Source organism: Pectinophora gossypiella, chromosome 17 (assembly GCF_024362695.1).
Source record: "Pectinophora gossypiella chromosome 17, ilPecGoss1.1, whole genome shotgun sequence".
NCBI classification, from domain to species: domain Eukaryota; kingdom Metazoa; phylum Arthropoda; class Insecta; order Lepidoptera; family Gelechiidae; genus Pectinophora; species Pectinophora gossypiella.
Window position 1 is genome coordinate 13,484,631 of NC_065420.1, and position 23,552 is coordinate 13,508,182.

At 37.8% G+C, this 23,552-nt stretch overlaps 1 protein-coding gene across 3 annotated transcripts in view; it reads left to right on the forward strand.

Moving 5' to 3' along the window:
- Positions 1–6,208: 6,208 nt before the first annotated feature.
- The window catches only part of LOC126374204 (zwei Ig domain protein zig-8-like), a 258,248-nt gene continuing 240,904 nt past the window's right edge, over positions 6,209–23,552 (forward strand). For 2 of the 3 annotated variants that reach the window (XM_050020712.1, XM_050020709.1), the window contains exon 1: positions 6,209–6,369. The gene's annotated coding sequence lies outside the window, so the exon portion shown is untranslated. The remainder of the gene's footprint in view (positions 6,370–23,552) is intronic. The other variant, XM_050020710.1, reaches the window with a different exon arrangement.

Below are 23,552 nucleotides of genomic sequence, written 5' to 3' on the forward strand. Positions count from 1 at the left end.
TATATTGGCCAATAACCCGACAAAATTAAGTTAACAGCACACGTCAAATAGGTGGTATATCAGCGAGATGCCTATTTATTCACTCATTCGTTTTAAGGTTAACAGTTGTCAATCATCCGTCACATTCCTTTTCGCTGAATAAGAAAATAACCTTCACCCTGCCACAACCTGCGGCTTATGCTGAGTGAGGCCCTTTTATAAAGGACACCACCACCATCGTTGACCAGTCCATACACTCGATTGTTTGTGTTTCTCGTGTATGATGTTGTTTTTTTTTTATTATGTGTTTGATTGTAAGTTATGTGTTACTCCGTGTTTTTTATTGTATATTTGTTTTAAATTTGTTGCTGTGGAGTCCCTTTATAATAAACGTTTCTTTCTTTCTTTCAATAAAATTGTTAGGTCTACGGGATTCGGAGCCATTGTAAAGATAGGTTTAATAACATAATACATAAAGTCACGCTCGTATTTTTTTCTCTGATATTCGTCCCAAGATGGGTACAACGTCTTAGGGTGGTATTAATAAACTAATCTCAGTTTTGAGATTACTCTCAAGATCATGTCAATGTGACAGTTCATTATATAAAAACAGGGACTTGAGCATGATCTTGAGGGCAGTCTCAGCTGGGATTAGTTTATTAATACCACCCTTAGTGACATCGTAACGAATACTGAGAGGGATGATTTAGCTCAAGATTCTGAGTTAATATCAAGCGGAGTTTTCCGTCGCAATTTTTTTATTATTATTTTCAATCTTTACTTTTGCGATTGAAAATTTCACTTGATATTTATTCAGAATAATGAGCTGAATCAACCGCCTCAGTATGCGTTACCATGTCACTTACACCCCGTACAAGTAGGTACATGTAGCCATACGAGTAATCGGGTGAGAGCCTTCAGCGCTCCCCATTTGTCCGGCCAAGTAGTTAATGCCATCTGCGGCAAATCTACAATAAGTCACGTCAAAAAAAAAAAGCCATACGTGTACAGAGGTGTTCGTGACAACATACGAATACAGAGAGGCATAATTCAGACCATATTATTTTCTGATTTTCAAGTAGAATTTCCTGTCGCCAAATAATTTTAGTGCTTTTTGTAATTATTTTCAGTCCCATATTTTTGCGATGGAAAATTCACTTGATATCACCTCAGGCCCAAAGTTTTCGTTACAATGATGTCATTAATATCCTGTATTAATGGCTGTTGTAGTTATTTACTGTACACTGAGAAGCTGAACGATCACATTGAAGCATTTCATCTGAAAAAGCAATATTTTTGACATTTATTATTTATTTTTTTTTGTTTTGGTTTTCCCCGAAGGGTAAGGCAAAGGGAACTATGCCCATACAGCCATGTCTGACGTATTTTTTTTCTTGATGATTAATGAAATGATGAAAGGTGATGATGATGAAACCTAAGCCCCCACCCTCGGAGTAGACTCCTACTCCGAACCCCAAACGAATTAACTCAAAAGTCCGCATAAACTTTTGAGTTATGAAGCGGCTTCCCGGCACGAAGCGAAAATAGGCAGATACACTTTGTTTATTGTATACTCCAATATAATAACACTCGCGAATGTCTTCCGACTAACTTAATGCGATCATTAACCACAAAACACCACTACGTATTAATTATTTAGATTACTCAATGAAGAAAGCAACTGTCCCGTTCCCGTTTCCCGCCGAAAAGCCCTGACATTTATTAACATTGCGCACTTATTTTTATTTCCGCGAAAGTCTAATAGCAATATTGCTTTTTTAGGATGAATTGCTTCGACGTCGCCTGTTTAACCCCCTTGATATTATGTTAATTCTATTCATAGGAAACGCTATAGTAATCCTGCGTATCAAGACTTGTAAATCCTGGCTTAATTGTAGGGGATTAATTAATGGAACTTCATGTTTTAACATAAGCTAACAGCTATATCCCAATTAGGGTATTCAGAAGTACATCCATCGCCAGATGAAGTAATTAAAAGTACCCACATCTCACCGACCTTTCTGTTAGACCGTTGTAATATGTGGTGAGTCATATCGTCGACTATAATGTTCGAGCCAACTGTGAAAACTACAGTTAAGATAAATTAATAATGCCGGGTTTCGAACCTGTGCTCCACGATTGGTAAGCCAGCCGATGTATCACAGGACCATAGTGACTATGTAACTTCATGTTTAGTAGGTACCTAAAACACAGTGAAGACTCAAACTGTAGTATGTACAGTCACGAGTACTAATAAGTATACAATGGCCCCGATTCCTGGAGACACCGCCTAATTTTATTTTAAGTTATATCCGTCATTTTCATATCCGTCGAAAAGGAAAGGGACGGATGATTCACAGCTCTTAATTTTAGGAAGAATGAGTAAATTAATGTGTCGGGTTATTGACTGACGTAAAATTTTTAGACGGTTGGTTTAGATTTGTGCTTAAAATTGACGTGTGTTCCATAAATTTTATGCTTGTCGATTACCCGTCCCTTTCCTTTTCGGCGGATAAGAAAATGACAGATATAACTTAAAATAAAATTAGATGGTATTTACAGGAATTAGCACCACTTTGGAACCATGTCACATTAAATTTTTTGACAAATTAAACCGTAAGTCTCATTAAATGTCAAATATGATAGTGCGACAGGGTTCTAAAGTGGGCACATGATATTGCTCATGACTGTACAATACGTTACTACGTCTGTAATTAACAAGCACAAAAAAGAAACGAAAAACCACATGAGCTTTAAAATGAAATGAAATTAGACCTAAAGCAGAGCTCTAAAATGGCTAATAAATAGAGTTGGCATTTATATAGAAGTTCTGAACACGCATTAGGCTATATTTTGCATGAAATGGAACAATTGTAGGATAATTTATTACCTTCATTTCAGCCTGGTTATATAGTTTTTTGCACCGAGTGTCACATAAAATAATGTTACTATGTTTCATGTGTGTGTAATGTTACACATAAAACTTTCTATATTATGTTACGTACAATACATAAATATATTAACTCACGGCCAGAATAAAGAGCTGTAACATAACATAATATAACAAATACTTTATTGCACAAACAGGAAAAACAAAATACAAAACAAAAGAGAAATATAATTAGTACAATAGGCGGCCTTATTGCTAAGTAGCAATAAGGGCGAGCTGTCTTCTTCTTTGCGAGTCGATGGCGATCGATACAAAATTTTTGCTGACCAATAATTGGCCACGCTTACGGCATTGTCAGTGGCTTCGTAAAAGTCTTTAATAGTGCAGGTGTTAGGGCACTTAGGACAGCACAAAAGCTGTGTAGAGCCACAAGTAATCAAAATACAATTGGTATGAAGTCCTGGGAGTCTAAAAAGGCGACATGAAATGAATTCATATAAAAAGCAATATTAAAATTTGTCATTTGTGTAAATTAATGGCCCCGATTCCTGCAGACACCTCCTCCGATTAGTAAAGAGGTGGATAATCAACAACTGTTAATTTTAAGAATAGCCCGGGTAAATAAAATAGGCATCTCACTCATGAAGGAATCCGTTTGACATGTGCTGCCAACTTGATTCCGTCGGGTAATTGGCCAAAATCAAATTTTGGAAGGGTTTTTTTTTTAATTTCTGCCTAAAATTGACGTGTGTTTCATAAATTTTATGCCTGTCGATTACTCGTCCCTTTCTTATTAGGCGGATAAGAAAATGACAGGTATAACTTAAAATAAAATTAGATAATGTGTACTGGAATAGGAACCAATGTATTTTATTTTTTTAGGTGAATTGCTTCTATGTAGCTATTTTAACCTCACTGTGATGAACATAGTGAAAAGAGATCGATCATTCCACTACCTTCAGGACCCTGATACCGAACCCGCCGACGTGGCCGACGATTACCTTCATTGAGCGCTTATCGCTTTCGGCCCGTGAACGTCGGTTGATTCTTTCAAATATCCTTTTAGATGATGACGCCCTGATCCGAGGTTTGCGTCCTAAATGTACTGGGTTAGAGCTCTCAGCGCTCCCCAATCAAGTAGTATGGCCAAGTAGTTAATGCTATCACAGGCAAAGTTTCAAAAATACCCCATTACGTTAGAAAGGACACAATCTTTTGTCGTCGATGAGAATTAAATAACAACATAGACTTTTTAATCTCTCCCAGTTTTTCCAATATATATATATAGACGTATCTTTGTAAGATTGGTTTTCAGCAGGCTCTACATGATAACCGCGCGGCGCATCGAAGGTTTCGACCAATAGCAGCGAGTGCTATACCTACGAGGATAGACGTCGAACAGCTATTGGTCAAAGTATTCGATATATACGTAAATCGAGCCGCGCGCGGCGCGGTTGTCATGCTGCAAGGGCACGGCAAGGGATTGGCTTTTAATTTGCTCATAATATTAATCTGTCATGTCTAAAAATAACATTTATATAATTATTTTCTCATATGTTTCATGTCGAATCCCAAAAGGAAAAGCCGTTTTAATTAAATACCATTAGCAAGCTTATATATGCAAATGTTTGATCAATTGACAATTATTATTTACTATATCATGTTAATAAGTTAACAGTTTAATTATGTAGTATAGGTCAGCGATCTGTTTTATAAATATTACACGCGTAAAATTTTATTAAATTTTAAAGTGCGTACAGTCGTAACTTGGAGACATCAGCACTGTGTTAGTATTAGTTAAGATTTTTCGCACAATTTTAAAATAAAATAAATAAAAAATAAGTAGGTATTGTAGTAGTCATTATGGTCCTGTGGTACATCGGTTTGCTTCTCAATCGGGGTTATTAATTTATCTTAAGTGCAGTTTTCACTAACACAGTTGGCTCGACCATTATAGCCGGCGATACTGCTCACCACCTATCACGTTGGTCTATCATAAACCTCGGTGAGGTGTGGGTTAGTACTTAGTCCATCTTGCGATGGATGTACCTCTGACTACCCCAACAGTAACATAGTTTTTTTCATTTTTTGGCGTGACTTATTTTTGCCGCAGATGGCATTAACTACTTGGTCGGACAAATCGGGAGCGCTGAGTGCTCTCACCCGGTACAACATTTAAGACAACAGGCCTGAGGGTAGTAGGGCGCGAACCTCTGCTCAGGGCGTCGTGTAAGAGGAAGAATATTTGAAAGAATTAATCGACACTTGTGGGTCGACAGCGATAAGCGCTGAATGAGGGAAATCGTCGACCACGCCGGTGGGTCGGTATCGGGGTTCTGAAGTGTTTGGTGTCGCGAGCTGATTGGCTGCCTCTATGGCTAGAGTAATCGGGTCTTCGGGACCGTCCCTGAAGTAACATAGTCGTGAGCTTACGTGGTATATTTGTGTTAACGTTCTTACGAATGAAATGACACTCAAAAAGTCTCTAAATAGATACTATAAATCAAAAATAGCTACTAGAATGTGCTAGAATCTAACAGAATATACTCCTACCTACATTAAATTTTGTGTCCAAATTATTTTATCGTGTACCCGGTTCGCAATCACTCCAGGCCATACAGTCTATTGCTTCGGAAACGACCTGAGATGATTAGAAACTAAACGCACAATATTTTTTATTTATATCAATACCAAAATACAAAATACTAAAAAAAATATAAGCAAAAATATGTAATAAATAAACTGTCTGACTGAAAGAAAAACGATGATCGGTAGTAACCCTCACTCGACAAATTATTCACTTGAAGGAGTTTAGGTAGGGACGCCTCCGTTCTTCGATTTATTGGATTTCCCGCCAATTTTAACGTCAGTTTCACAACTATTTTTCTTTTTAACCTTTTCTGTTGCCAGTGAAATAGGTTATAATCAAATAGTTTTCTCTACGCGCCAAAAATATAAAACGATGAAAAACTCAAATCATCATTTCTCCCTACCTAGCCGTATGTAAAATGACACGGAACGTCATTTTCTGCCGACGCCTAATCTTTATACCTTTGTGCCGTACCATATTCCCCTTACCTCAACATCATTCATCTCTCCAGCCACTTTCCCTACAAACTTTACATACATGAAAAATACGTAATACGTATCGAAAAACTGCGTCATCACAAACCCTGGGCTTACTAACCATCATCGAATGATCCCCGAAGAATTTTTTTTGTTTGGGAAATGTTCTAAAAAGGGATTTGTCAGGGGTGAGAGTAAAATGGGCGGGAAATACGGCGAGCGATCGCAGCGCCATCGCGCGATGTCGACCGCAGTCGTTCAGAAGCTACCGCGCGGGTCGTTCGTGCCGCTTACACATCCGATCTTTACCGGCCGCCCAAAAAAATAAACATCGATTTTTGAACGTGTAGTGCTTGTGCTAGTGTCTGTGTTGTGCTGTGGATTTTTGGATTCGGAATGCTATGATGTAAGTTCGAATGTCGAACAGTTACTGAGTAAGTCTTATTTTTTTAAGCTATAGTGCCTTTCTTAAATTTTTCTTTTCACTTTTAATTTCCAAAAACTTCGAAGGTTTTTTATCGTGCACATTTTATTTTTTTACAATTTTAACTAGAATATAACTCGAATAAAGTGGTACTTTTACAGTTTGCCTTATAAAAAGTATAAGATAATTTATTTGCGGCAACAAAAAATAAATAAAAACTTTTTATCGCCGATCAGATTACCGTCTGAGACAAATCTGTGGCAAACAAGAGTTTTTAGTGAAAAAAAAAACAACGGTAACTTAGACGCTGGTATTATGTAATCTGTGAAACTTTTTCGGTCTGGCAACGTGTGTTTTCGTAACGAAATTGATGGTTGTTAAAACTTTTAATGGCTACCTTCGCGTTTGTTTTACAGCCGCGATCAGAGAAATCACCGGGTTAATTTGATGTGAAAAGTGATTTCCTTATAATTAGAGCTGTAAAATGCGCTATTAACCCAAAAATCACTTAATAGTTTTACAGGCATTAAACTTATTAATTGTGTTGTAATTTGACCCCAATGAAAAACAAATTATTGCTTTATCTATTTCTTAAATTATAAAGTTCGCAAAAAATATTATTTTCATTTTATAAAACATAATATAGGAATTTAACTTAATTTAAAATCTATTGTCTATCACAATTTAAATAAAGTACTGTCTTCCTCATCATCTGTACAATTACCTTGGCGTTAACGGTTGTAAATGTAATTAATAAGTAGGCGTATATTTTGTTAGTAATTGGATTCATATTTCAATTGTAATATAATGTTTCTCGATATATTCCGGAATATCCTTGACATATTATAATTACAAGTTATTGTAAACAATTTATAATTAGACCGAATTATTAAACCAGCCCGTGCGATTACAAGAGCCACAAATTTAACATAAGATAAGGTCAGACTATATTCACCATTCGCCTAGTCAGTACATCCATTATAAGATGAACTTAGCACTCACGCTTTACCTGACCAACGTAAGACCATGAGCCGTATCTGTATATATATATATATATATATATATGTAATGGTCGAGCCAACTGTTTTAGTCCAATGTCGTATCGTAGTCAATTGCTCTTATGATGAATTCGTTACTCATTGGTGCAGGTCCTTGGTTAGAACCGATGTTCGTCTTTGCGCAGGACGTAACATAACATAAGATCGGGAATATTTCCCAATTCAGGTAGTCAACGGTACATCCATCGCAAGATGAACTAAGTACGGTCACGAGTACTAATACACACACACACACACACACACACACATACACTTTGAAACCATGTCACGTTAACTTTTTTGACAAATTAAACCGTAAGTCTCATTAAATGTCAAATATGATAGTGCGACAGGGTTCTAAAGTGGGCACATGATATTGCTCATGACTGTACCTACACATCACCGAACTTTCTGTGAAACGAACGAAATTGTACGGTTTGCGGAGAACTGGTACGAAATTCCAAGAATGTAATCCATATCTTCCTGCCAGTCTATTTATATCCGGGGATACTCTCGGAGGCTTCATAAACAATCAATTTCCAATTAAAATTCATCAGGACATGGTTGGCTCACAAACACGGTGTCATTTCGTCTTAAATAAATAATTATGTAGATGCTGTGTTTACATCAGAGTCCAGAAATTAAAGATCTAGAAGGACGTACATTGACCAAATGTTTGATGTATTTTTGGACTATTTAAATTAGAAATCAGAAGGAATCTCGCACTATCAATATAAATTCAAATTCAAAAATATCTTTATTCAGTAGGTAACATACTTACAATTTGAATCGTCAATAATAATTTTTACATAACGAACGTCTCATCCGCCTAAAACTACTGCAGCTTCTAACAACCTGTATAGCCGGGGAAAAGAAGCTGCAAGAAAAACCTCGGCACAGGGCTCTAGACGTTCTTTAAAAAAATAAACATAAAATATTGGTATACAATTAAGTAATTTAGCTGCCTAATGGTGCTAATTCCTGTAAATACCATCTAATTTTATTTTAAGTTATATCTGTCATTTTCTTATCCGCCGAAAAGGAAAGGGACGGGTAATCGACAAGCATAAAATTTATGGAACACACGTCAATTTTAAGCACAAATCTAAACCAACCGTCTAAAAATTTTACATCCGTCAATAACCCGACACAGTTAAGTAGTCAGCACGTCAAACGGATTGCATACCAGCGACGTACCTTTTGATTCGCCCGGGTTATTCATTCATTTACTCATTCTTCCTAAAATTAAGAGCTGTGAATCATCCGTCCCTACCCTTTTCGACGGATATGAAAATGAAGGATATAACTTAAAATAAAATTAGGCGGTGTCTGCAGGAATCGGGGCCAATATCAGTTCTCAGGCAATTAATCCCATGCATTCATGTCTTCTAAATAATCACTCACTTTATAATAAAAAAAAAACATAACATATAACATAACCAGCCTATATACGTCCCACTGCTGGGCACAGGCCTCCCCTCAATCAACCGGAGGGGGTATGGAGCATACTCCACCACGCTGCTCCAATGCGGGTTGGTGGAGCGTTAGGCTCACGATCTGGAGGTCCGGGTTCGATTCCCGATGGGGACATTGTCGAAATCACTTTGTGAGACTGTCCTTTGTTTGGTAAGGACTTTTCAGGCTTGAATCACCTGATTGTCTGAAAAAGTAAGATGATTCCGTGCTTCGGAGGGCACGTTAAGCCGTTGGTCCCGGCTATTAGCCGTAAAACACTTTATAATAACCTTTAAAAAATAAAGTTTCTGTTTAATACTGTCTTAAAACAGTTGAAAGGTAAAAATTCTGAATGTCAATGGGAATCTTATTGTAAAAAGTATACATTGCAACATAAAAGATTTAGTGATCTTAATTATGTAATCGACTGACTTGTAAAGCAAGTTTATTTTTTGCAAATAATACTATATGTTTTTTTACATATATATTAAGTTTTCAAAGATATATTGTTATGCCAAAGTTAAAATACTAATTTCTTTAAATTTATTTCTGAGTGACATCTTGGGTCCCAATTTGTAAATCGCCCGAATGGCTAGCTTTTGCAGAACAAAAATGAAGGGACTGGTGCATGTTTAAAGATGTTAGTTGGCTCTCGTCTGAGTCCAATGTTTGGCACTTTTATTCCAATCATACTTAATATGTGTTGGTTATCTATTTTTCGACCAATTAATTTTGAATAAATATATTCTCTTCTATCGTGTGGTGTCAGGATTATTATTGAGCCGTCAAAGGCCCCTGACATGGCTCATGTAACGACTACTTACTTAGGTACATCTAAGTCGTTGAAGTAACAGTCGTTGGTAACCGACGACTGTTTTGTGGTTAATGATCGCACTATATTAGTCGGAAAACATTCGCGATAGTGTTATTATATCGGAATATTGGACTAACTGACGTGTAAGCTGCCAGCTAGTTTTCTTCTTTAAAAAATAGTCTATTTGATATTAAATAAAAATAATCAATAAATACAGCGTTAGTGCTGTGATTTGGGACTTTCATTGAAGTACCTACACATAGTCCGTGCTTCGGCACGTTAAGCCGTTGGTCCCGGCTGCATTAGCAGTCGTTAATAACCATCAATCCACACTGGACCCGCGTGGTGGTTTCAGGCCCGATCTCCCTATCCATCCATAGGGAAGGCCCGTGCCCCAGCAGTGGGGACGTTAATGGGCTGATGATGATGACCTACATATCATACACAGATACATTACGATATGTAGTTGTTCACTATGTAATGAAGTTCATAAATAAATAATTTGGACATATCATTAGCGAAGGTTTCGTACGATCTACTCTGAACGATTGATGAATGTGGAGGAAGCAAGAGAAGTGTGTCAAGATCGAAACAAATTGAATTCCCTAGTCGCTGCTTACCCCAGTAGAAATTAGGAGTGAGTTTATTTACCTATGTATTTGTGTGAATTAGGTGAGCGTTGTATGTTAATTCTGTTGTAAGTTTATCCTTGTTTACCAATTTGATGTAAAGTTGATGTAAAGGTCGAGCAGGCGCCATAGTCCCCCATAGCTCCAGTATCCCGGTCCTCTAACCCCCAACCCAATAGCCCAGTTCCCTTTGTTCCCATAATCTGCAATAGTCCTACACGAACCGGGGATTGTCTTTGGGTGCACTCCCATAGTGCATGCAGGGATAATCGCCGGTTGGTGTCACACCACATTTAGATTAAACTGTCTTAAGGGGCCTCTACGTGTTGGCTTCGGCCCCACGCACGCCTTCCAAAAGTCCGGGCCTCCATAGGCCCGAGATATGAAAAAGACATAATATAATAATAATAATTAAAAGTTTATTTAGGTAAAATCTACGACACACATATACATTGTTTTAAGTTTACGCGGTTATTATCATAATTATAACACATAATAACGGGCTCTTACCGCGTTTAAATGGGGATATGAGACTCCCGATATTATGGACACAGTGGACACAGTATATGGACACAGTGAGTGCGGTTTGTCGTAGTGAGTTTGGTGCGAGTTCAGATGGTTCCGAACATTCCGATATCAAAAACATAAACAAGTGGCAAAGAAAGAGGGTAGACAGATATGTCTGCCCGTAGAAAATTATGGATCTACCTACTCCACTCCAATCTCATCAGTCATCCCGTGATCATGGCACTTGCAACAGTGTCGAAATATCGGGAGTCTCATATCCCCATTTAAACGCGGTAAGAACCCGTTATTATGTGTTTCACATATACATTTACAACACTAAAATATACACACATTAACGTCATGTTAAACAGTATTTTCATTATGCAAGGAACGTTGACGTCATACGAGCTGTCTATAGATTAAGGGGTTGGTATGCGAACCCCTAAATTAACATATTTACGCTTCCCCTTAAAGGTGGGGTGGAGATAAGGAAGTTTTCTACCTTCCTTCGCAAAAGATTTTCCACCGATAAAGCCTAATATTAAGGAATATTGTAGTAGGTTCGAAGTTGATGTAAAGGTTAGCTTATACGCCGGATTATTATCTCTTATTACTGTTTCTTTACAATACAACAATACAAAAACTCTTTACTACACTTAAATCATATTAAAAATACATTAGGTATAATAATTAGATTGGTGATTGGAATAGCCTCCGTGGTCTAGTGGTTAGAGCGTTAGGCTCACGATCTGGAGGTACGGGTTAGATTGAGATTTTAGATCCTGATGGGGACATTGTCGAAATCACTTTGTGAGACTGTCCTTTGTTTGGTAAGGACTTTTCAGGCTTGAATCACCTGATTGTCCGAAAAAGTAAGATGATTCCGTGCTTCGGAGGGCACGTTAAGCCGTTGGTCCCGGCTATTGGCCGTAAAAACACCTCGACCAACCCGCACCCGCAGTGGAGCAGCGTGGTGGAGTATGATCCATATCCCCTCCAGTTGATTGAGGGGAGGCCTGTGCCCAGCAGTGGGACGTATATAGGCTGTTCATGTTTTATGTTTGGTGATCGGTTTCTTCCACCTTAAGGTTGCCTGGAAAAAAATGATATTTATATAATATAAGAATTTATCTGAACCGAGATGAATTTATATGACCTGGGAGATCATGTTCTACGTTCCCTATTCGCTTAAAACCCCGGGAGACCGATTCGCAAAACCTAAGTAGCGAACTTTGTGACTTTAGAAACATAATGATGTCCATGATAGACCTGATTCCACTTGATACCAACTCTGAATCATGGTCTGAATCATCAAATTAAATATACTTTATTGCTCTGGAGCAATTTCTTCCAGGCAACCACCAAAAGGAAACAAACATTTACAAATAGCTTGGATGCGGGAAGGTGCAATAAAAAAAATCCTAAAAGTAAAACTAAAGTTAATATATATATATACTTTATATAATAATAAAAATATATAAATAATATAGTAATATAATATATAAATATAATAATATAATATAAATAATATATAAATAATAAATAATAATAATAATATAATAATAAAAATAATAATAAATACTTTATACGTATATTTATATTAATAAATACTCAATATAATATAATAAATATTTTTTACTAAAAATATACCTAACCATACCTAATCATCCCTCAAAGGTTTCGTTACGATGTCACTAACCCTGTATACCTATTATTACCTATATTTATTAAGTCTCCTTATCCTGTAATTCGGGTTGTCCCTTGACTCCAAACACTGAAAACGAGGTTTAGTCTAGACTGGAGCGGTTTACCTCAAACCTACACGTATACGAAACCATTAATTAAGGACTGGCAAGTTTTGTCATTAACAAAGCCCACAAAACTATGCTTCAAAGGTAAACGCTCTCATGTTAGAATACATTAAAATAGACTGAAATAAAATGTTTATTTTTTAAACGCAAAGTTCTATGGATACCTCTAGTATTACACCTACACCTACGAATTCTGAAAACCACATGATAATGGCCCCGATTCCTGCAGAAATCTTTTAATTTTAAGTTATACCCGAAATTTTCTATTTTATTTTAAGTTATACTCGTCGTCGTATGACACCGTTTCTGTGTGTTTTTCTAATGCGATAATAGATAGGAAAATGACGGGTGTAACTTAAAATAAAATTAAGATGTGTGTGCAGGAATCGGGGCCATTGTGTACTTAAAAGTTTTGAACGCTAAACGCTTATACACGGCTCTAAAACAAGACAGGGCATGCCTTAAAAAAACCCTTAAACAAAATATACAGTTGTGATATGTGATAAAATATCTGAGGAGCTCGATGGGGCAGCGGTAAACGCGCTCGGTCTGCGATTGTTAAAGTTAAGCAACTTTCGCAAAGGCCGGTCATAGGATGACCACAAAAAAAATCATCTTGAGCTCCTCCGTGTTTAGGAAGGCACGTTAAGCCGTTGGTCCCGGTTGCATTAGCAGTCGTTAATAACCACCAATCCGCAATGGGCCCGCGTGGTAGTTTAAGGACCGATCTCCCTGTCCATCCATAGGGAAGGCCCGTGCCCCAGCAGTGGGGACGATAATGGGCTGGTGATGATGATGATGATGTGATAAACCTGTGAAAACGGGATAATGCTAGGGAGATGATGGAAACTAGCCTATAACGGACGTGAGTTTGTGTAAAAGAGATGCAGCGAAGGTATCAATCTCTAGTTTGAGTTACAAAAACCAACTTCTTACAACTTGAAGAAATCTCTCGGCGTATCCATTTGTAAAGCTTCGCAGTCTAGCCCCGTACAAGTTTTGTTTCAAAGACTTATCCGGAGTTTTCTATTGCCAGAAGAAGCCTTAAATCCATTTCAGAGCGGGAAGGACAGAAGTGGCATTGAAAGAACTAGATTAGTACAAGTACTAAGTTATGCTATACGTTTCTGTAGAAACAACTTGGTTCGACGGCGTACGATCGTCTGTAAACTTTATTCAATAGTTTAAGGTCCTGTTATAGATATTTTATTTTTTATTTATAGATTTTTCACCGACTTCAAAAAAGGAGGAGGTTCTCAATTCGCCGGGATCTTTTTATTTTATATTTTTATGTATGTCCCTGATTACTCGAAGACGCCTGGACCCATTTGGAAAAATATTTTTTTATTCAATAGGTCCCTCTTTCCTTTTATTCAATAATTTCCAAGTGGTCCCATTGTCAGCATGTAATGTCTGATGATGTGATTTTGGAGATATCGAGGGCAACCCTCAAATTTTACAGTTTTATTCGCAGGTTCGAATCCAGCAGCCAACTAATGATTGTCGATTTCGTTTTCGAATTCATGTTTGGATAATAATTATTGTCACGTACTCAGTGGTGAAGGAAAACATCGTGAGGAAACCCACATTCCCGAGAAATGCATGTTCAGAGATATACTTACCTGTATTAGGCTTGTTTTCCCTTCACGGGTTGGACTAATATGCAGTCGCTTCTATAGAAAACCGGACCTGTCAAATCTTCAGATTAAGTAAGCGGACACTGGAAAAAACGGGATAATGACGGGACACATAGAAACGGTGTCATCATCACCCTAGGATGATGACACCGTTTCTGTGTGTTTTTCTAACGCGATAATGGATAAGAAAATGACGAGTATAACTTAAAATTAAATTAGGATGTGTCTGCAAAAATCGGGGCCATTGTGTACTTAAAAGCTTTGAACGCTGTCTCAGGCCTCGGTCTCGAATTTTGCGGGCAGCGGAGCGGCAGCGGCGGCGGCGCGGGAGCGGCAGGATCTTATGCGTATCGTCAAATGGACCGGGTCTCGAAAACAGCGGCGCGGGAGCGGCGCGGGGGCGGGCAACGAGCGGTGCACTCCAGTCGAGCGGTGACCGTTGCGCGTCTGCATTGTAGTATAGTGTTGTACTTTTTTTTCGTGACGTAGGTATCAAAATGTCCTCGGACGTGCAAGAGCAAATTATTTCGGCAATCTTTGAGAGGAGACCCATATGGAACAGTAAAGATGTGAACCATAAAAATAGAAGAATAATTAATCGTTTATGGGAAGAAATAAAAAACGCCGTTGTCGCCGATTTTCAGACATTTCGTTTGCGAATGTCGACAACACAACCACGAACACAACACTACACCGCTACAGTGCCGCGCGATCTGCCCGCTGGTTTCGAGAACAGGTATGCGTTGCCCGCCCCTCTCCCGCGCCGCCGCCGCTGCCGCTCCGCTGCCCGCAAAATTCGAGACCGAGGCCTCATACACGGCTCTGTTAGCAAGACAGGGCATGCCCTAAAAGCCCGTTAAACAAATAAAGTTGTTACGACCAGTAACTACAATTTCATGTTAATGCTGTCGTGTTGAAATGCCATTTGAAGTCAGCCGGAAGGGACGGAATGCGCTTACGTGCTAGATAGATTGTATACCATTTATATAGGGAGTACACACATTAGGTACAAATCACGCTCACTGTCACGCATGACTTGTGTTTCTATCGGCAAACGTGATGTAACTTGCGTGATTTCCAAAATCAGGCGTGACTCTCTACAACACGATACTATGTCAAATAGGCTACTTGATAACTTAGTCGTCAACTCTCACTAAAACATAAAAAATGTTTTATTTGTAATTGTAAATTACAATTTATTACAACATTTTAATATAATATATATTTTTTTATTTTATTTTACTTTTTTGCGCGCTACACAGGCGGCTGTACAAGTGTACTATATCCTCTGCCGAAAGTTGTCTGGAAGAGATCCCTCTTAGCGATAAGGCCGCCTTTGCCTAAAAATAGCAAGTCACGTCAGACAGGCAGTGTTTCTGTAAAAAACCGGACCTGTCAAATCTTCAGGTTAGGTAAGCGGACCCTGTGAAAAACGGGATAATGCTAGGGAGATTATGAGTAAGTCAAAGAAAAAAATGGAATCCATGAGACTATGATGTACGTACGTTGCGTGTATGTTTATAGGTACGTGTATTTATACATCCGAGTGAGCAAAAACTTTCCCAATAGTTCCCCAAACTCCTGAGGAATATGAAAAGCGTTATCTCACTTAGTTACACCACACGTTAGCAAGGATATTGACAGAGTCGTTTCGCCCAAAAGTTTGGATTGACCAATATTAATTTCGCCTATCCATTTATTCCTAAAAGTAAGAGAAAGGAGACATATATTGAGTGTTATCAAAGACGGAAGTGGCAAGATGATTGGACACTTTATAAGACAGGACGAATTGGGTCGTGTACAAGGTTCATGATAAATTATGAAATTCTGATCACTAAATAAAGACATTTTTCTATTTAACTTATTTAAGAATTTTAATCGAGAAAAACGAAATAATAAGTCCGAGATTTTATCATGTTTTTCGTCACAGTGTGCTTTTTTAATTTCGTGTTTTGACGGTTAACTCATTTGTAGTAGTAGAGCATTTTTAATTGATCCTTAACTGTAGTTATTTACGTTAAATAAAAAAAAAACACAAATTAAAGTGAATTTTTCCTTTGCATAATTTACTTACTTGATATTAACTGGGAATAATAAGCTGAAACATCCTCCTCAGTATTCGTACAGTGTTTTTAACGCGCTGTATAATTATGTCAGAGATTTACGTATATATATCGGGAATTCTCCGACAACCGCACCTATTTTAAAATGTAGTTTTTTCTTTTATTTATTTGGTGTACCATTCTCGATGCTACTTTTTTACGGAAATATAGAGCAGCTTTCCCTCTTGCATTCTGCCCCGCAGTACTCCGTCTGACGCGAATAATGCACCTTTATGTGCTTGTTCCTATGGACACCATCTAATTTTATTTTAAGTTATCTGTAATTTTCTTACCCGCCAAAAGGGAAAGGGACGGGTAATCGAATTTTCCGTCGCATAATTCATTAGAATATATTTTTTTTAATTATTTTCAATTCTAAAACTTTTGCGATGAAAAATTCCACTTGATATTAACTCAGAATAATGAGCTAAAGCATCTTACTTAGTATTCGTACAAGTAGGCATATACAAGTACTTACGGGTGTTAGTGACACCGTATCCAATATTGAAGGGTATCATTCAGACCATGATTATGAGTTGATGTCAATTGGAATTTCATGACAAAAACTTCATGAACACTTTAGTGTTTATTTTTAATAGTTTCAGTTTCATACTCTTGCGACGGAAAATTCCACTTGATATCAACTCAGAATCATGGTCTGTATCACCAACACCCTGTATGAATGAGAAACTAACTTAAAAGGTTTCTGTTTTACTGAGACGAGATTGCCGATTCTTTTTTTCTAAATAAAGCAAGCCCTATAGAAGTACGAGTGGGTTATATTAAATTTTCTCAACGTACGAGGAAATAGGGATGGGCTTTAAATAACAGCTACTGTGATACCATGATACATTTTACACCTTTTGGATCGAAGCGACGGACAAAAAGTTATCTTATTAATGTTTTTTTTTTATATATATAAGTAGTGAAGTAACTTATGTTACTAAATCGATTCATCATGAGCGATCGACAGGGCTTAGAGCTTGACGCCAAGAGCGATGAATTTAAATGTTTCACACACACACTCACACGCACACTCACACATAGATAGGTAGAAGTAAATTTATCCGATCACCATACAAAGAACAAATTTTAATACTACATATAGAAGGGACTGCCCTTTCCACACCGATCTGAGCTTAAAGCGACCTTGATTTACCCAGGGCGCCATTTTTGTATATTTAAGCCATAAACTGCTAAGAGAGCGCGCAGATTGTCTGTCTCGCTTACACACAGGACAAGATACTGTAAGAAAGATATTTTTATGGAGTGTCCATGTTGTGCTTTCATATTATTATGCTCGAGATGATAAACTAAATTATTTATTCTCGTGATTAAGAAACCGATTCTTCTTGCTTAGACGGAAAACTGAAAACGTTTCGTGTTATAACAGGCCGGGCGTGTCGTAAAAACCGACTAATGAACATCGTTCCGTGACTGCCACTTTACTTGATGGAAAGTGACGGACGGTGGTATCGAAGACGGAGCACGCTTACTTAGAAAATACCTTGTAGCTTTTGTCCTTGAAGATATAAGTTATAATTGACGAAAGATGTTTTTGTTAAAAGTTTTAGTGAGTGGTACAAAATCATCATGGTTTAGGTTAGGTTAGGTCAGTGACGATTAGTCACCAAAGTAGTGAAAATAAAATGTAATGGGTCGTTAATTAAACACCCAACTTCCAAACTGTGTGTGTTAGGCCCTGCGCAGACGACAGACTATCCGTGACGCACTTTTTAGTCTGTGAAAATATAACCTATGCAATTATATGCAGTAACGCACACGACGCGCAAAAAGTCCGGCGCGTTACTGCATATAATTGCATAGGTTATATTTTCACAGACTAAAAAGTGCGTCACGGATAGTCTGTCGGCTGCGCAGGGCCTTACTTATAAGTAAATAAAATAAAACATTAATATACATATCATACTATGAACCGGCATGCGTGTATGAAACTATTGATGAATGTGGACGAAGCAAGAGGAGTGTGTCAGAATCGAAGCAAATGGAATTCTATAGTCTCTACTTACCCCAGTAAGAAATAGGCGTGAGTTTATGCAGGTATGTATAAACAGCATACATACGTCCCACTGCTGGGCACAAGCCTCCCGCTATTCAAATATTATAGGTCTTTTCTAATACGTACTTAAAACGTAGATGCTATTATATTTTTTTATAAAACTACTGTTTATTACCCAAAAAATATTGTTAAATATCTACCTACCTGTAGAGGACAGGCATGGTGGAGTATGCACCGTATCCCTTGCGTATGTCCAAGCTAGCTGGATCCAGGTTCAGGAGGGCCGGCTAAGACCAAGCCGATTCAGATTGGAGCAAATCGAACATCGATTTGATTCTGTCGTACCGCGTACAGGTCCAATAGGGGAAAGTACAATAAGCTGTTGGACACTAAACGGATTAATCGCTAAATAATTGGATCAATGGTGAGGTTGATAAATTAATCCTCTAAGCTCTACATACATACATAAACTCACGCCCGTAATCCCTAATGGGGTGGCAGAGCCACAAGTAATCAAAGACAACTTGCAGCCACTGTTGATTCGATGTCGTAAGCTGGATATGATAAACCTTATGGTGATGAGGGATCAGCTTATCGCCCATAACATTAGTCTATCATGTTAGAGGACACAATCGCTCTGTCGGTTTTAACGATATGCCCGGGAAGACAGGCAGCTGAACGTTTTCTATGTTCTCTAAGCATTATTATTAGTCATCGTCTTTTCTAGAAGTCCCGTAAAATAAACATATTTATATTATCAACCTGATACACTTTACCTGTGACAAAATAGCAGCACTATTACTTACCTTCTCGCAACTTTTATCATTCGCTTTTTGTAGAAGAAAATAAGGAATTCTTTGGAAATTTGTTCCATGTAAGAAAATGGTTATTTGAGAACGTTGAGGTAACATTTAGTGATGTTTAACTTCGTTTAGAAAAATTGAAGAAAGCGTTAATTTTGTATCCGTTTTCTTTCGGAACTTTTCGAAAGGTGCGAACCTTTTTTCATTAGAATTTCGTGGAATAATACTAGTACTCGTTCAATTCAAGAAGTCAAACAATTCACTACCTACTTGAAAGGAAAGTGCGGCAAATTTTAAGATCTTATTGGTTGACTAGCTACTTGTTTCCTTGATACCAACCCTGCCGGCGTGGTCGACATTTTCCCTCATTTAAGCTTATCACTGTCGGACCACTAGACTCGATTAATTCATTCAAAAAAGATAATCCTCTCACACGAAGTCCTGCGTAGAGATTCGCGGCCAATTGAGTACTTAAATTTTGTACCGGGCCATAGCCCTCAGCGCTTTCAAACCTACAATAATTCACATAACATAGCTTCACGCCTATTTTCCACTGGGGTAAGTAGCTATAGACTATGGTATATGGCTTCCTCCATATTCCTGAAACATAACAAGTTATGTGAAAAAAAAAACAAACTCAAATGAACAGTCACATAAAGTATCTACCATGGTAGGTAGATACAAAAGTAAATCGCTTAAGGCTTTCGATGGCTAACATTTCAAAGTCTTTGTTGTGGACAGCTACTTACTTGATTCTTTAGAAGCAGCTACTAAGCCAGTCTAGAAGCTGGTACGTCTGTTATCTCCTTTAGAAAGCACATTCGCGTACGCTCGTCGAACGAATGTCTATAATAAAAGTACTGAACTGGAGGTCTAAGGTCTAATGTAAAAATGAAATTATTCCATGTGACATTTGTTGATATTACGCATTTAGTTTTGTATGTAAACTAAAGAAAGTTACTCACTAACTAAACAATGAAAGAGGAGAAACGTCAACCTCGCCGACGGGGTCTGTATCGTCGGAAAATGTTTGCTATGACAGAAGAAGTTGCGTCATCAGGTTTTTATTATATATAACACTCCGTATTTTGTTAAATGTGTCTATTTTTTATTTTTACTTATTACGCACGCACGCTACACTGCAGTTATATCCTCTGCCGAAGAGATCGCTGTTAGCGATAAGGCCGCCTTTTTGTTTCTCCTGTAAATGTCTTGTTGTGTACATTAAAGAGTTTTATTATTATTATTATTATTATGTATGTCGTTTCCATATCTCGGGCCTATGGAGTCCCGGACTTTTGGAACGCGTGCGTGGGGCCGAAGCCAACACATTACATTTTTTTAAACACAACAGTGGTTGGTTTGGACACGTGGTGCTCTTGAAGGATAGAATAGTGATAAGAATGCCACTGTCCTAGAGGGAGAAAGGAATATTTTAGGGATGTAGTGTAAAATGGATACATATATTATTTTCATTTGAAATGAAATTATGTCACAATGTCTGTTTTCTAATTCTTAATGACTCCGCACTTGTACCTTATTATTATTATTATACCGGCAAGGTCCTTCGAGATTTACGTCTGCCAAACATCAATCGCCTGAGAACTTTTGGACTATGGGGACTCATAACATAATAGACCTTAAAACTCCTTAAAATATAAAAAAATGATCCAACTTTCCTTTCCGTATTCATAAAATTACCTTCGGGAGACAAAATTTCACAGTTTGATAGTAGATATCCAGAGCTTAGACTTCTTGGATTTATGTCACAGGCCACCGGCAAAATCCAGCGCATTTTTAAAACGTCTAGAAATAGAAAATTTATGTCTTGTTAGATTGCAAATGTCTGGAAACGGGTCGTGCATTATTTTATTCGCGACGGTTTATTTTGTGAGTAGAAATAGATGTAAAAACGTGTTTTTAAGGTTCCTATTTGGGCCTTATCTACCATGGTGGCGCCTATTACACCATGGTAAAGACTATATTTCCTTTATTTCGATCTTGACTTACTTCTCTTGTTTTCTTGATACTCATAAATCGCTTCATACATGCGCTTCGGTTCAGAGTAGTTCTTAATATAACTTTTTAAGGACATACACAATTTGATCAATGTTTCTCCTTCTGTCTCCGCTAGCTTTAACCGCTTTTGTAATGTTATTATCCTTCATCAGCTTATCCAACTTACTTGTCCAAACTTTAGATTCCATACTCAATCTTAGTCACTACTATGATGAAATTAAAATAATAATAAAAAAAATATTTTCTTTTACAATAAAGCTTTCTCATTTCTTATGACTTCGCTAGACGTTTGTACCTTATTTTATCTCGCGTCGCATCGTGCTTTACGTAGTGTGTTAAGCCTGTTGGTTGCGCCAATTTGTTGCCGACAGTCAAATCCCGAAGAATTACCAGAGCAGTCGCTGTAGCCGAAATCGGCTGGATGACATCATCATCAGTCTACACCCGTTTTGTTGCACCGCCCTGCATCAATGTTTTTATGACTGCGTCATGGTTTTAGTTGCCTGGAAGAAATTGTTTCATGAGCAACAAGGTCAACATGAGTAACAGTCCCTTGGTCTAGTGGTTAGAGCGTTAGGCTCACGATCTGGAGGTCCGGGTTCGATTCCCGATGGGGACATTGTCGAAATCACTTTGTGAGACTATCCTTTGTTTGGTAAGGACTTTTCAGGCTTGAATCACCTGATTGTCTGAAAAAGTAAGATGATTCCGTGCTTCGTAGAGCACGTTAAGCCGTTGGTCCCGGCTATTAGCCGTAAAAACACCTCCACCAACCCACAGTGGAGCAGCGTGGTGGAGTATGCTCCATATCCCCTCCGGTTGATTGAGGGGAGGCCTGTGCCCAGCAGTGGGACGTATATAGGCAGTTTATGAGCAACAAGGCACCCATTTGTACTGTTGTTATTTGTTTTTACCCACGACGGAACGGAGCAGGTATATGCGTTTAGGGTGAGAGATGTTTGTGTGTGCGTTTGTGCAAAGAAATGTTACTAATTATCTTCTAAACTAATAATCCGATTTTGATGCGGTTTTCAATAACGGGTTTGTGTTTGATGAGTTAATGTTATTAGACAGGTGCCATGTCTGTAACTCACTAGGGGCGCCACAATATTAGTGTTTAGAATAAATATTATTCGAAACGCCTCTTCAATTTATAATAGCAATTTATTTGCAATAGTTTTTATTAGTTAATTGTTTTTGACAGGCGTTTTTTTTTTCGGTTCCATTGATTACATGTAATTACGTCGAACACGGTGCTGTTTCATTGCTACCTAAATCCCTTAAAAATCAGTAAAAAGGCATATCAGGCATATTCATGGTCCTCCGAGCCAGATTTCAGAGAAGATCACAATCAATAAATTGTAGATAAATTAATACGAAGTGATTGGCGAATATTAAAGAAAAATCAAGATCGATTATAAGTGGCACGTGGATTGTGTGGTCAATTTAATTCATAAAGTTGAACCCATCACTCAATAATCAGGTAGTATTAAGTAAACAGCCTCCGTGGTCTAGTGGTTAGAGCGTTAGGCGCAGTGGAGCAGCGTGGTGGAGTATGCTCCATACCCCCTCCGGTTGATTGAGGGGAGGCCTGTGCCCAGCAGTGGGACGTATATAGGCAGTTTATGTATGTTATATATTAAGTAAACCAAAGTGTTGTTAATTACGGTTAGTATACTTTTAATTACATTTTTTACCCACGACGGAACGGAGCAGGTATATGCGTTTAGGGTGAGAGATGTTTGTGTGTGCGTTTGTACAAAGTAATGTTACCACCTATCTTTTAAACTAATGATCCGATTTTGAGGCGGTTTTCAATAACGGGTTTGTGTTTGATGAGTTCATGTTCTTAGACAGGTGTCATGGCTATAACTCACTAGGGGGCGCCACAATATTAGTGCAAAACAATGTTGCAATATAATCAAAACGAAATGTCCGATTACAATTCTGTTTTCGGCAATGTGTACGTGGTAGCTTATTGCATGTTCCCAAATAATAAAAATTACGTCTTTAACTCACTAGAGGGTGCTACAATATTAGTGAAAAATAGTATTGCAATAATATTAAAACGAATTGTCGAATTTCAATGCGGTTTTCAGCAATGGGTTCGTAGTTGAATGGTGCATGGTCTAAGATAAGTCTTATGATATCAACTCACTAGGAGGCGCTGCTATATTAGTGTGAAACGTTTATATTGCAATATTATTAAAATTAAAACGTATTGTCTGATTTCAATGCGGATTTCAGGAATGAGTTCGTGGGTAATTGGTGCATGTTCTCAGATGAGTGCTATAGAGGTAACTTTAAACAGAAAGCAACTGTATAATATATAATAAGGGGCTTAATATTATGTGGTAGG